Source organism: Pleurodeles waltl, chromosome 8 (genome assembly GCF_031143425.1).
Source record: "Pleurodeles waltl isolate 20211129_DDA chromosome 8, aPleWal1.hap1.20221129, whole genome shotgun sequence".
NCBI lineage: Eukaryota > Metazoa > Chordata > Amphibia > Caudata > Salamandridae > Pleurodeles > Pleurodeles waltl.
The window spans coordinates 671,734,404-671,748,479 of NC_090447.1; the positions used below are offsets into that span (position 1 = coordinate 671,734,404).

General features: G+C 50.5%; 1 protein-coding gene across 1 annotated transcript in view; it reads right to left on the reverse strand.

The window, feature by feature from the left end:
• The window catches only part of CRYBG3 (crystallin beta-gamma domain containing 3), a 1,300,096-nt gene that overhangs the window by 1,239,293 nt on the left and 46,727 nt on the right, over window positions 1-14,076 (reverse strand). The window lies entirely within an intron of this gene.

A 14,076-nucleotide genomic window follows, 5' to 3' on the forward strand; every position in this document is an offset into this window, starting at 1 on the left:
GAGGGATCCTCTCTTCCCACTTACCTGCCAGCAAGTGTCAGGGTGGGTAGGGTCAATGGCGTGGATGCTGGTGGGCATTAGGTGCCAACAATGTGGCAGTTATGTAAGATCCTTCAGCTATGGGTGTTACGGGCTAAGTTGTTGGTGTAAGTGTAGATTTCACTCTGCTGTTTACGGTAGAGTGTGTTGTTGAGGTCTTTTCCTGATTGCTTTTGGAAAGGAGCTTTGCGCCAGGTGAGTGGACTGTCAAGAATGTTATAAAACTGAGAGACCAGGTGTTTAGCTGTTGTGAGGCGCTGGAGGAATTTTTCAAAGGGTGTTAGGGCCCTGGTACCACCTGCCTTAATGATGGGATGTGTAGTCCACTGTCCAAGTCCAGAAGAGGGAAGCAAATCATTTGACCTCTATTCTATATCTGGTAGATTCTCGTGAACATACCCGGGGTGAAGTCTGCAATGTAAACAAATTATGGGTGATCTCTTGGTAAGGTGGCCTTCACACTTAACAAAATGTCTCCTTCTGGTGGAGTGTTATCTAGGCCAGTGTTTATTATGTTGGAGTGTAATATGTTGTAGGTTCATGTGTATAGTTTTGAATGTACAGCTCAGTAGGATGTTGCATTAGGCTCCTGCTAGTCCCAGAAACTTATTTCTGGGGTCTTGAGAAAATGCAGCGTTCCTAATGAAGGTGTTGCATGCCAAAATGCACGTTGAAAACGTTTCATGTTTGCCACAGTTGTCGAATACAGACAAATGATTTGCATGAGCAAAATTGACTGCTGTGTAAAGAAAGCAATAACATATTTGATTAATGTATTACAAAATGCACTTGTGTTTTCTGATACTGAATATGATGATATGAGAGATATTCTAGCAAATCAACAAGACCTTGGATGTCAAAGAAAGGACGTTTTTAAATTATTGTACGCATGAATGAGAGGAAAGAATCCTATGCAGTATGGATGAAAGGAATGTTGTGTTTTCTGATAAACTGTAAACCTGCTTCCATTGTAATTAAATAGAAATAGGATGTAAAGAAAAGAAACATTTTTGTACTGAACAATAACCTATCATGAAAAAATAAATCTACATACTCTGAGAGGCAGATGTCTATATGGGAGACGTTTCTGAAATATTGAAATAAGGTAGAATGGGGTTCCAATTTCTATTCAAAGTTGAGCAATGCTCCTACCTGTACGTTGGGTGTAAGTTGAATGCCTAGGTCACAAACAGAGCTGGTGGACCAACAGAGTGGTGTGTTGGTGTTCAGAGTCCAAGAGTGCTTTCCCACCCACTAGAGCTAATCCCGCAGCCTTGGTCATAATATTCTGAGGACCCACCACCTCATGGAATTCCTCCAGGAGGTAAGCAAGCACCAAGAGGGACGAATGAGGCTCAGTGAGGGCCAGGAGAAAGTCGTTTAGGCATATACCTTAAAGGTGTCACGGCAGAAGGCGATACCATGTATCTGATTTTCTGTAGGAGAGGCTCCACAAAGAGATCAAAAGGGAGAACGGAAAGGCCAGCTTTTGCTAGTGCCTCGAGATATGGGTAAGTGATTCAAGGCCAGGCCGCTGGTTCAGATCCTGGCTGTGGGAGAGGAGTAAGGCGCTGAGATTGAAGCCCTAAACCGGGGACCCACACGGTGTTTCTGTAAGGCATCAATCATCAAGTTCCAGTTCACCTTATCAAATGCCTTTTCGGCATTCAGGGAAAGAAGGACCGCCACTCTGTTATTTTTCCTGTAGATGAAATACAAAACCTGCTTGTCTTGTTGTCAGTGGCGTGATAGAGGGCGAAGCCACCTTCGATGGGGTGAAACTGATCAGGAAGAAGTTGATCTATGTGACTGGCCACCTTGAGACCTAGGTTAAGAAAGAAGAGGGGCTGTACGGGAGTAACGTGTGTGTCATTGCCCAGTTTGGGAATTAAAACAATGGAGCTGCGGGTCACTACTGTCTCTGCCATAAGCTCACTGAATAGGGTTGTTAAAATGGGGAGGAGTTGTGAGCTAACTGTTTATAAAAGTAGTGCAGTGAAACAGTCTGGGTTTGGGGCTTCCTGGATAAAAGTCCCCTGGATCACTGGCTTCAAAGCATCCAAAACCACCACCCTATCCACATTTCCAGTATTGGTTAGGGCTAGATATTCTGAGACGGTGCAACAGATCTTATCCACCACTACCAGATCTCAGAGGCTGGTATTGTACCGGTGCCATGAGGACCTGTGGTAGAACAGGCCCAAAGAAGTGGGTAATGGCTCCAAAAGACTAATACCACAACAGGGCGGTGCCTGTAGAGGGCAAAAGGGAGGTGGTCCACCTCAAGGAGCTCTCCTTCAAACCTACTGTCCAGGCGGTCAAGAACGATCCTGGCATATGTGCGGTGTGCTGCTGAGTAGTGGGAGTAGCCAATAGTTAAGGGGCGTCGGATGTGCCACGCATCGAGGAGGCCTATGTCTGTCAGCCATGCGTGATCTTCCGAGGACAGGACCAGGGTGCCCATGCAGAGGTGCTGCGATTTACCTAGATTTAGGAACAACTTAAACTTGCTACCCAATATCAGGGGGTCACCTGCAAAGGCCATGGTGGTTTGTAGCATGGAAAGTAGGAAGACCTCTAGGCCAGAGACGGGAGCGTGCAAAGGAGATGGGATTCCAGGTACTGTTAACCACCACCCACCTATGTGTGTTTTGTGGTCGTGTTCAGTGAAATTCAGGGGGTCAAGCAGTGAGTTTCATTAAACGCCACCTTTTTAGTTTTGGATAAAGAGTGGTATTGGACCACAATTTTGGGGTGGGGGGGGCAGACGCTGGGTATTGTGGCCACAGGAGATGGGTCTCCTAGCGCAGGCAAGCTGATGGGCGGTGAATAGAGCAACTGGGAGTGCAGGTGTAGCCCTATCTCACTCCCCATAAAACCGCAACAAATAACTTCAAAAATACCTGCAAACAACAGAACACAGGAGAACAAAACGACAAACTGAAGATCTCTAGCATCCCATTATTGGCTGTGTTGCACAAGAGCCAATTCCCCATCTCCCCATTCGGCGCCAAAGTAAAAGAATAAGAATGGTGTAGCAAGGTCTACCCAGCAATTGATCACAAAGCGGTATGTACATGGTTGCTGACCTGCGGTCAATTGAGCAGCAGAGGTGCTCTAGAAGTCAGGAACTACTGGATTGTACTTCATTAAGGCTAGGACAGAGTCGCCCTGCTTGTCAGAGGCTGTTTGCCACCCTGTGGTTGATGCCTCGGGCCTTGCCCCATCGCCAGGATCCCCTGACCCTGCCGACACTATATGAATGTGTCTTGCCTCCATAAGTGTGGCCGTGGAGTGGGCCTGGCCATTCTAGGTGAAGAGGATGCAGAACCGGTGGGCGATGAGGAAGTCCATAACTGGCTTGAAGGCTCACCATCTGGCTAGTATGGTTGTCAGAGGATCCTGGAAGAGGAGGAGTTGTGCACCATTAAATAAGATGGGCACCCCTCGGTTGAGCCTTGGACATTATCAGTTCCTTGTCAGGAGAGGGGTGAATGTGGGTGACGACTTCTGGTGTACGTTTGCCTGCTTTGTTGAGAGGGAACACCCTGCACTGTCCATGAGTATGGGGTCACCTCCAAATTTCTCCAGGATAGCAGTGAAGCAGTAAGAGGTATTGGGAGAGTTCTACACCTGTAACTATGTTTGGCACTTCCCATGATGCGACTGTTATGTCATGTGTTATCCAAATCTTTACACTTCTCCTGTAGTGGGAAAGTACTGACCCTATAGCTGGAGAAGTTGTTGTTGGAGGGTCTCACCCATTTTGTTGAGTTTGTCGTTGGAGATTTTAGGTTTTGTGCCCTCCAGCACGATGTCAATGACATTGGAGTGACGGTGTGTAGGAAGTTGGCTCTGCATATACTATTTCAAAGTGAGAAATAGTGTGCACAGAGTCCAAGGGTTCCCCTTAGAGGTAAGATAGTGGCAATAGTAGGTAATGCTCTATTTTGTGGCAGTGTGGTCGAACAGTAGGCTTATCCAAGGGTAGTGTTAAGCATTTGTTGTACACACACAGGCAATTAATGAGGAACACACACTCAAAGACTTACTCCAGGCCAATAGTTTTTTATATGGAAAAATATATTTTCTTAGTTTATTTTAAGAACCACAGGTTCAAGATTTACAGTTAATACTTTAACTGTAAGGTACTTCACTTAGATACTTTAGGAACTTTGAATGAAAACAATATCATGTACAGTCTTTGTAAAAATGGCAATAAGCTATTTTCAAAGTGGACACAGTGCAAAAATCAAAAACAGTTCCTGGGGGAGGTAAGTAAAGGTTAGTTTTGAAGGTAAGTAAAACACTTACAAGTCTCAGGTTTGGGGCATAAGCCACCCACCGTTGGGGGTTCAAGGCAACCCTAAAGTTACCACACCAGCAGCTCAGGGCCAGTCAGGTGCAGAAGTCAAAGAGGTGCCCAAAACACATAGGTGCCTATGGGGAACAGGGGTGCTCTGGTTCCAGTCTGCCAGCAGGTAAGTACTTGCGTCCTCGGGGGCAGACCACAGGGGTTTTGTAGAGCACCGGAGGGGCGGTGGGGGGGGGGGGGGGTAGACACGAGAAGGCACACAAAGTACACCCTCAGCGGCACAGGGGTGGCTGGGTGCAGTGAGCAAAGCAGGCATCGGGGTTTAGTTTGAAAACAATGGAGGGACCCGGGGTCACTCTAGCGTTGCAGGCAGGCACAGGCGGGGGGGGGGGGCTTCTCGGGACAGCCACCACCTGGGCTAAGCAGAGGGTCACCTGGGGGTCGCTCTTGCACTGAAGTTCGGTTCCTTCAGGTCCTGAGGGCTGCGGGTGCAGTGTTGATTCCAGGCGTCGGGTCCCTTGTTACAGGCAGTCGGGGGAGCCTCTGGATTCTCTCTGCAGGCGTCGCTGTGGGGGCACGGGGGGTCGTCTCTGGTTACTCACGGGCTCACAGTCGCCGGAGAGTCCTCCCTGAGGTGTTGGTTTTCTGCAGGTTGAGCTGGGGGCATCGGGTGCAGAGTATGAAGTCTCACGCTTCTGGTGGGTAACGTGAAGTCTTTGGAAGTTGCTTCTGTTCATGGGAGTTTCTTGGTCCTGTAGTCCAGGGCAGTCCTCTGAGGCTTCAGAGGTCGCTGGTCCCAGTCGGATAAGTCGCTGGAGCAAGTTTTCGAAGTTGGAGACAGGCCGGTAGGGCTGGGGCCAAATCAGTTGTCAACTTCCTCCTTCTCTGCAGGCTTGTAGGTCAGCAGTCCTTCTTTCTTCAGGCTGCAGGAATCTGATTTCCTGGGTTCTGGGGTGCCCCTAAATTCTGAATTTAGGGGTGTGTTTAGGTCTGGGAGGGCAGTAGCCACTGGCTACTGTCCTTGAGGGTGGCTACACCCTTTTTGTGTCTCCTCCCTGTGGGGAGGGGGGCACATCCCTAATCCTATTGGGTTAATCCTCCAAACTCAAGATGGAGGATTTCTCAAGGCAGGGGTCACCTCAGTTCAGGACACCTTAGGGGCTGTCCTGACTGGTGGGTGACTCCTCCTTGTTTTTCTCATTATCTCCTCCAGCCTTGCCGCCAAAAGTGGGGGCAGTGGCCGGAGGGGCAGGCATCTCCACTAGCTGGGATGCCCTGGGGCACTGTAACAAAAGGGGTGAGCCTTTGAGGCTCACCACCAGGTGTTACAGTTCCTGCAGGGGGAGGTGAGAAGCACCTCCACCCAGTACAGGCTTTGTTCCTGGCCACCGAGTGACAAAGGCACTATCCCCATGTGGCCAGCAACATGTCTGGTAGGAACTGGTCAGCCTACACTAGAAGTTGGGTATGTATTCAGGGGGCATCTCTAAGATACACTCTGGGTGTATTTTACAATAATTTGCACACTGGCATCAGTGTGCATTTTTGTGCTGGGAAGTTTGATACCAAACTTCCCAGTTTTCAGTGTAGCCATTATGGAACTGTGGAGTTCGTGTTTGACAAACTCCCATACTATATACTCTTATGGCTATCCTGCACTTACGATGTCTAAAGTTTTGCTTAGACACTGTAGGGGCTTAGTGCTCATGCACATATGCCCTCACCTGTGGTATAGTGTACAGACCACGGATGCTTCAGTAGTAAACTTCCATTTAGAGATAAATGGCAAATTAGCAAGTTATTATACATAGTTACATGCATCTGCACTAAGACAGGTGCCAGCTGTACTGAAAGGTTTTGGCTAATTAATGGGCCTGAACAAGTTACCAAGGGAACAGAAGAGTTCCAGCCCCTACAGTCAATGGCACAAGTACAACTACTGGGAACCTTGCCAGCAATAAGACTCCAGGTAGTGGATGGACCACAGGCATAATTGTATACTATTTTTTGGGAACAACTGCTACAACATCTATTACCGGATATGCTGAGTGACAAGCAAATAAGGATGCTTCCCCCTACCAACAGGGAGGCAAGGGTGTTGTTACTCACAAAGCCTGGTAGGGACACCTCATAAAACTTGGTAGGGATACCTTAGATGTAAAAGCTTATCTTTCTTTGACTTTGCTTGGCAGACTGCAAGATCCTTGGTAATGTCCTGGCCAACAGAATTGCAAGGGGTTTACCCAGCCTGGTACATCTGTATCAATCTCAGTTTGTACAAAACTGGAGCACATGTCCAAATATTAGGAGGCTGTTTCATGTATTAGGCAATCTATACGGCCTTACCCCTGATTGGGCTATGGCCTCCATTGATATAGACAATAACTAATACCTAAAGCTGGCACTTTCTACTCATACTTTGGGAGGAAATGTAATTTGGAAACGTATTAACTAATTGGATCAAGCATCTATAAAAAAATATTTAAAAAAAAAAAAAAAAGACACTCATGGCCCAATTTAGAAGTGAACATCTAATTTCTGAGCCCTGACTGGTATTCAAGAGGTTCTGCATATGGGTAATAATAAACGTCATTGAAATATTATACAGGGCAATACAAGGAATGATCAGGGTCACAACAGAAACACAAAAGAAAAGGTTGATTGGGAATGTAGGCAATTTGGGCAAAACAATGGCACTTCCTGCTGCAGTCGAACTACATAGTTAAAATACTACAACTTAACATTTTGCATTAAACAGTTGTTATTATAAAAGATGCACAAATTGTATCAGGGGCCATCAGGTGCACAGAGCAAGGCCGAAGGTGCAAAGCTGAAAATACATTTTTCCTGCACATGCTATGGTCCTGCCAGACTATGGCCCTCATTACAACCATGGTGGTCCGGTGATACAGTGGCGGTAACACCGCCAACAGGGTGGCAGTAACTACCTCCAAATTATGACAATGGCGGAAAGATCTCTGAAATAAAGCCAAAGTACCACACAGACCACCAGGGCGAAAACAACAGCCACCACGGCGGTAGCCGCCTGCAGCCAGGCGGAAGTCAATGTTCCGCCCACAATATTAAGACACAGCAACCCGCCACCTTTTCCGGAGCGGTACCAACGGCATCAAAAGCCTGGCGGAAATACAGCTCCGAAGGGAAAGGACTCACCATTGGAGACACAGGGAACAATCACACCGCCATGGAGCCAGAACTACATGTCTTTCCCATGATCTTCTACGTGCTGCTCCACCACGAACACAAACGCGGCAAAGACGACGACGTGAGTACAGATGCCTAGCACACAAGGGAGGGTGGGAGAGAGGAAAACGGCAGTGACACCTCCCTCACACACACACACACACACACACACCACCATACACAAAATCAGCTGAATTACTAAAACATTTTTACCCGGTAACTAGGATGAATGCAAAAACAAACGAGTTTGAAAAAGTGAATGTAATGAGAGCAACACATCAAGAACCCTAATTTAGGCAAGATAATAGATATATACATATGTACAGAAAAAGGGACTCTGCCCAGTCCACAATGTTTGCAGGCCACATGGCCACACACGTCACCTGCATCAACACGGAACTGTATAGGGGCATCAGCTGGTAAATAGGCAGGCACCTCAGGGGGACTGGGGATGGTGGGGTGGGGGGGCACCTCAGCCAGGAGATGGAACAAGACCACCGGTTCTAGAGGGCGCAACATGCCCTGTGCTTGGTCCTGGGGAGTGCAAGCCCATAGTCTCTCGAGTGGGTGACTGGCCCACTTGCTTTGGAAGGGGCAACATGCCCTGTGCTTGGTCCTGGGGAGTGCAAGGCCAGTCTCTCGAGTGGGTGACTTGCCCACTAGTTCTGGAGGGGGCAACATGCCCGGTGCTCGTCATCCTGGACAGTGCAAGGCCACAGTCTCTCGAGTGGGTGTCTTCCCCACTGGTTCTGGAGGGGGCCTCGTGCCCTGTGCTTTTGATCCTGGGGAGTCTTGGGTATGTGGGTGTCTTCCCCGCTGGTTCTGGAGGGGGGCCTCATGCCCTATGCTCTTGATCCTGGGGAGTGCAAGGTCACAGTCTCTCAGGTGGGTGTCATACCCACTGGATTTGCAGGGGGGCAGGCCTACAGCAGCCCATTGAGGCAGGATTACAGACCGTCCGCCGGCAGTGGTGGCTGCTCACTGGAGGTGGTGGTGCTGCTGGTGGGGGGAGGCTCCTGCCCATCCCCTGCAACCTAGGACAGCTGCATAACCATGGTTGGTGGTGGGGGCTCTCTCACAGTTCCTGCCCCAGGCCCCTTGCTCTTCCTGCCTGCTGGTGCAGGCTCCTTTGTCTTCCTGTCAGCTGGGGTGGGATCCTTTCCTATCTTGCCTGCTGGGGCAGGCTCCTTTCTCTTGAGGCTGTCTAGTGCAGGCACCTTCACCTTCAGGACAAGTGGCCTGGATCCTTTTCCACCAGAAGTGGGTGTGGTGGCGACTGGGCCCGTGGACTGGGTGGCTGAGATGCTTTGCTGGGCTCTTCCTACCCTGCAGCAAAACAAAAGGATGATGGACGAAGTGCTGAACAATGCAAACACTCACTCCCCAGTCACAGATCTGGGTCCAATCCATTGTTCTTTTGTTCATCATGCCACCCCAGTTTGGACCCAGCCATATGAAAATCAGTCTTGACCCTGTTCCTCATGGGAACAGTCCAGCCCAAAGTGCCAAGCCACGTGCAGGATGGGAGGGAGGAGGGGGGAAGAGGTCAATGGTGGATACGAACAGTTTTTTAGGAACATTGGGGCAGGAAGAAGGAGAAGGAATGGGAGTAGAGGGAGTGGTTGTTGAAGTCTGTCTGCTGATTTTGTGTACAGGTGCATGGGCTTGATGCTGTTGTGAGGTGGATGGCAGTTGGGTGTCTGAGTGCTTGTGTACCTTAGGAGGGGGTTGGACAGACACAGTGGGAGAGGACACAGGGGATGTGTGCATGGCTATGGGGCGGTATCTGCCAGTGAGGTGTGTGTTCTACATGGTGTGGTGATGATGCTGGCAGTGGATGATGATATAGTGCATGCTGGTGTGAGAGTAGAGGGAACTGGGAAGGAGGTGGAGGAGGAGGAGACAGTGGAAATAGTAGATGCTGGTGTGTCTGCATCTGGATGGTGTTTGTGTGAGTGCCTGTGGTATGAAGTGTGGTGCTTGTGTTTGCCTGTACCACTCGTATGTGTTGTCTTGTGCGTATGCTCGTCTGGCTATGTGCTTGGGATGGGCTGGGGATGAGGAGAATGGGACTGGACAGTGGAAGCAGGGGGGGGGCAGAAACAGGGGCAATGGCTGCCATCAGAAAGGAAGCCAGAGCCTGGATCGATCTCTGTTGGGCCATCAAGCCAGTGTGAACGCCGTCCAGGAATGCATTAGTCTGTTGCATCTGGGCTGCCAGCCCCTGGATGGCATTAACAATGTTTGACTGCCCTACAGAGATGGACCTCAGGAGGTCAACAGCCTCCTCACTCAGGGCAGCAGGGCTCACTGGGGCAGGGCCTGAGGTGAAGGAGATGCCCACCCTCCTGGATGAGCAGGCACGGGCAACTCGATGAGGGGATGCTGGGAGGGCGGTGCTGGTACGGGGGTGGCGGATCTACCTGTAGCTGGGGTGGTCAGAGGTGTCCGCCACCACCAGGGAGCTTCCATCGGAGGAAGTATCTGTGTCAGAACTGTCACCTCCAGTCTCCGCCGTGGTGCTCCCCTCGCCCTCAGTCCCACTGGTGCCCTTAGCGTAGGTGGACTCTGACTCCTGGGTCCTGTGGGATGCAGTTCCCTCCAGCGCCAGTGCCTCTGCTCCTCCGCCAGATGATGTTAATGCACATATGGACAGGATGACAAAACAATAAAGGGGGGAAAGACACAAAGGATACACTTGGTCAATGGATGCACCAACACCACTGCATCCTCACACACAGGGAACAGCCCTACACAATATACCATAGCACTACCAGAGAAACAGTTAGCAGCCAAGGAATGGGGAGGGGCACACACCGCCAAATGCAGCACATCTGGGACCCACGAAGCCCTGACCAGTAGCGGATGCCTAAGAGCTAGGTTGCAAGATTTTCCCTTCTGAACCCTAGCCACCAGGGGACCTACGCTGCAATGTCAGGCCTAATCTGGGGGCACTCACTGATGCACATTCCCCACCCAGATACCACCCTACACTGCGTATGTTGTAATGATGGGCACTGTACTCACCCCCTTGTGGCTGGTGTGATGCCCTCAAGCGCCCATCCAGCTCAGGATAGGCCACTGCCAGTATGCGGGCCACCACAGGGGTCAGGGTTCGACAGGCATCCCTTCCTCGTTGGAAGGCCATCCCCAGCTGGGCCTCTGCAGTCTTCCGTGCCCAGCATCTCAGGTCCTCCCACCGTTTCCAACAGTGGGTGGTCTGCCTGCCGTAGACCCCCAGGGTCCGCACATCCTTGGTGATGGCACGCCACATACCCTTCCTTTTGATTGGCGCTGCCCTGTAGAGGCAATACACACAGGAAAAGGGAATTAGTCAAACAGTCCTGCCTGTTACACTTATGGCCCACCATACCCCTTCACATCACCATTTACACACTCATGGGCCAGCACACAACCAATACGCCACCCAGAGGACATCCACTCACCCCCCCTTAGACGAGGCCTTCACACACACACCACCCCATGCATTCATGCCACATGCATTGTGTCCACAGTGTACTCACCTGTTGGTCTGGAGGCCCATACAGCAGTCCATACTGGGGTAGGACCCCATCCACCAGTCTCTCCAACTCCATCAAAGTGAAGGCTGGGGCCCTTTCCCCAGTCACACAGGCAATGGTAGGTTCCAGACACAGGTCACAGCAGCACATGTAGTGTAGGTCCTCTCCTGTTGAAGATCCGAAAATGGCGGTCACGTCCGAGGCGGTGCATACCGTCACCTCCGGCGCAGATCACCATTGGCCACTGTAACCCATAGGGCCAATGAGGAGTTCCACGGCGGTTCCCCACCGCCTCCTGCAACGTTGCACAACATCAGCGGAATTACCTCACTTCCACCTGTCCCTCCACACAGGACAGGTGACACCATTTCAAGGGGGGGGGGAGGGGCAGGCCCTCGAAAATTGCGGCGTTACTAGTGAAATTAGGACATACTGGACAAATCACACTTACAACAGAACTTTGCACGCTGTTAACTTGTAATGGGTATCTCCATTGTTCACTTTGTGACTGTCTCCTCACTCTTTTGTCCCATAGATTGCTACCACTGCGGATGTTTAGGAGATGGAGACATACCCCCATGTACAGACCACTGGTGGAATTGGCAACAATGGAGACAGGCACATTATCCTCACCTATAGACTTAACAGGGCCACAATCACAGAGCTGTGTGCCTAATTGGAGCCTGACCTGATATCTGCTATCCGTCACCCCACTGGGATCCCCCCTCTTGTGCAAGTTCTATCAGTGATCCATTTCCTGGCAACTGGTTCTTTCCAAGTGACAGTGGGCTTTGCAGCAGACATGTCACCGCCAATGTTCTCAATAGTGCTAACAAGAGTGCGGTCTGTCCTGATTAAACACATGTGCAGCTACATTGTATTTCCCCAGGTTGAGGATTTGGCCACAGTGAAGGACAAGTTTTATGCAAAGGGACGTATCCCCAACATAATTGGTGTGATTGATGGAACACATTGCATTTGTCCCCCACCCTCCTACCCATCAGAAGGAACAGGTGTTCAGAAATCGGAAGAGTTTCCACTCTATGAATGTACAGATGGTGTGCTTGGTGGACCAGTACATCTCCCATGTCAATGCTAAGTATTCAGGGTCGGTGCATGATGCCTTTGTCCTGAGGAATGGCAGCATCCCAAATGTGATGGCCCAACTACAGAGGCACAGGGTGTGGCTAATAGGTGAGCTTCGGTTCCCACCCAGTATATGTTAGTGTATGGGTATGGTGTGGGCCATATGGGATAATGTGTGGCTAAATGTTGTCCCTCAAAATTTGAAGGTGACTCTGTTACCCCAACCTATCATGGCTGCTGACCCCTGTGAAGAATGCCAGGACAAGCGCTGAAGTACGTTATAATGAGGCACATGGCCGAACCAGAAGGATAATAGGTAGGACCTTCGGCCTCCTGAAGGCCAGGTTCCGGTGCCTCCATCTAACAGGTGGATCCCTGTTTTACTCACCCAAGAAGGTCTGCCAGATAGTAGTGGCATGCTGCATGTTGCACAGCCTTGCCCTGAAACGCCATGTGCCTTTTCTGCAGGAGGAGGCTGGAAATGCCCTTGTGGCAGCAGTGGACCCTGTTGACAGTGATGAGGAGGCAGAGGATGAGGACAACTGAATATCAGTGATCAGACAATACTTCCAATGACACACAGGTAAGACAGTGTTACTTCACAATTCAATTACATTTGTTTGAATTTCTGTGGCACTGACATGCTGTTATTTCCCACTTCTATGCCCACTTATTGTACCCTCTGGCAAATCATTTTGCAGATGTTGGTGACCTCACATATGCTCCTGGTGTGATCACTGCAGCCAGCTGCAGGTCATTTACCTATGCTCATTTTCTGTACAGTTGAATTTCAATGTTTGTACCTGTTTAAATGCATACATACTTGAAAAATGTGACATACTCCAAACTTCTTTTTTTCCCCCAAGGGTGTTTATTGAAGTGCTATAATATTGAGGGGCAAGGGGATGGGGTGATGATGGAGGAAAGTCCAGGGTATTGCTCCAGTCTGTTTGTAGCACAGGTGCATTGTTCAAGGGGACATAGGAGGGGGAGCAATGGCAGTTCAAGGTGGACAGGGTGACAGAGGGGACACAACAGTGACAATCAGGAGAGTCTCATTTCCTGGCAGGGGTCTTGGCAAGTGTATCTGACTTCTGTCTGGCTCGCAGGAAACATTAGCGGGGTTGTTCTCCTTCTGCAGGGGGAGGGGTGCTGGTGGCCTGTGAGTCCTGTGGCGGGGTCTCCTGGCCACTTGCGGCAGCGGAGGTGGAAGGCTGTTCAGATGTCTGGCTAGTGGCAGGGGCCTGCTGTTGAGTGACTGCCTCCCTCATAATACTGGCCATGTCTGCCAGCACCCCTACTATGGAGATCAGGGTGTTGTTGATGGCCAACAAGTCCTCCCTGATCCCCTGGTACTGCCCCTCCTGCAGCCACCTGTTCCCCTGCACATTGTCCAGGATCTGGCCCATCGGGTCCTGGGAATGTGGATATGCTCCCAGGATCTCTGCAAGTGCCTTCAGGAGAGTCGGTTCCCTGGGTCAGTCTTCCCCTTGGTGCACAGCAGTCCTCCAAGTTTCCCTGTGCCTCTGTCCCCTGAACCGTGTGCCCGCTGCCACTGACCCCCAGGTCCCTGATTGTCTTGGGTATGAGGTGTGCCATGGGGTCCCTGTAGAGCTGGACACACTGCTGATTGTCATGTCCCGGGGACAGAGGTATGGGTGCGCTGGGTATGTGCTGTGGTGGTGTTTCCAGATGGGGAGGCTCTGTGGGGGAATGTGACTAGGCTTGGCTAACCGACTGTCCAGAGGTCCATGATGGGCCAGGCTGGTCATTCAGATCCAGGTGACCAGAGCGGCTGTCATCACTGTGGGCCTCTTCAGTTGGCGGACTGGATATTGATGGCACCTCCTCTCCGGTGACATTGGCTGGAATAACTGTGGGGATGTAAAGAATATAGGTTATTCTTTCTGT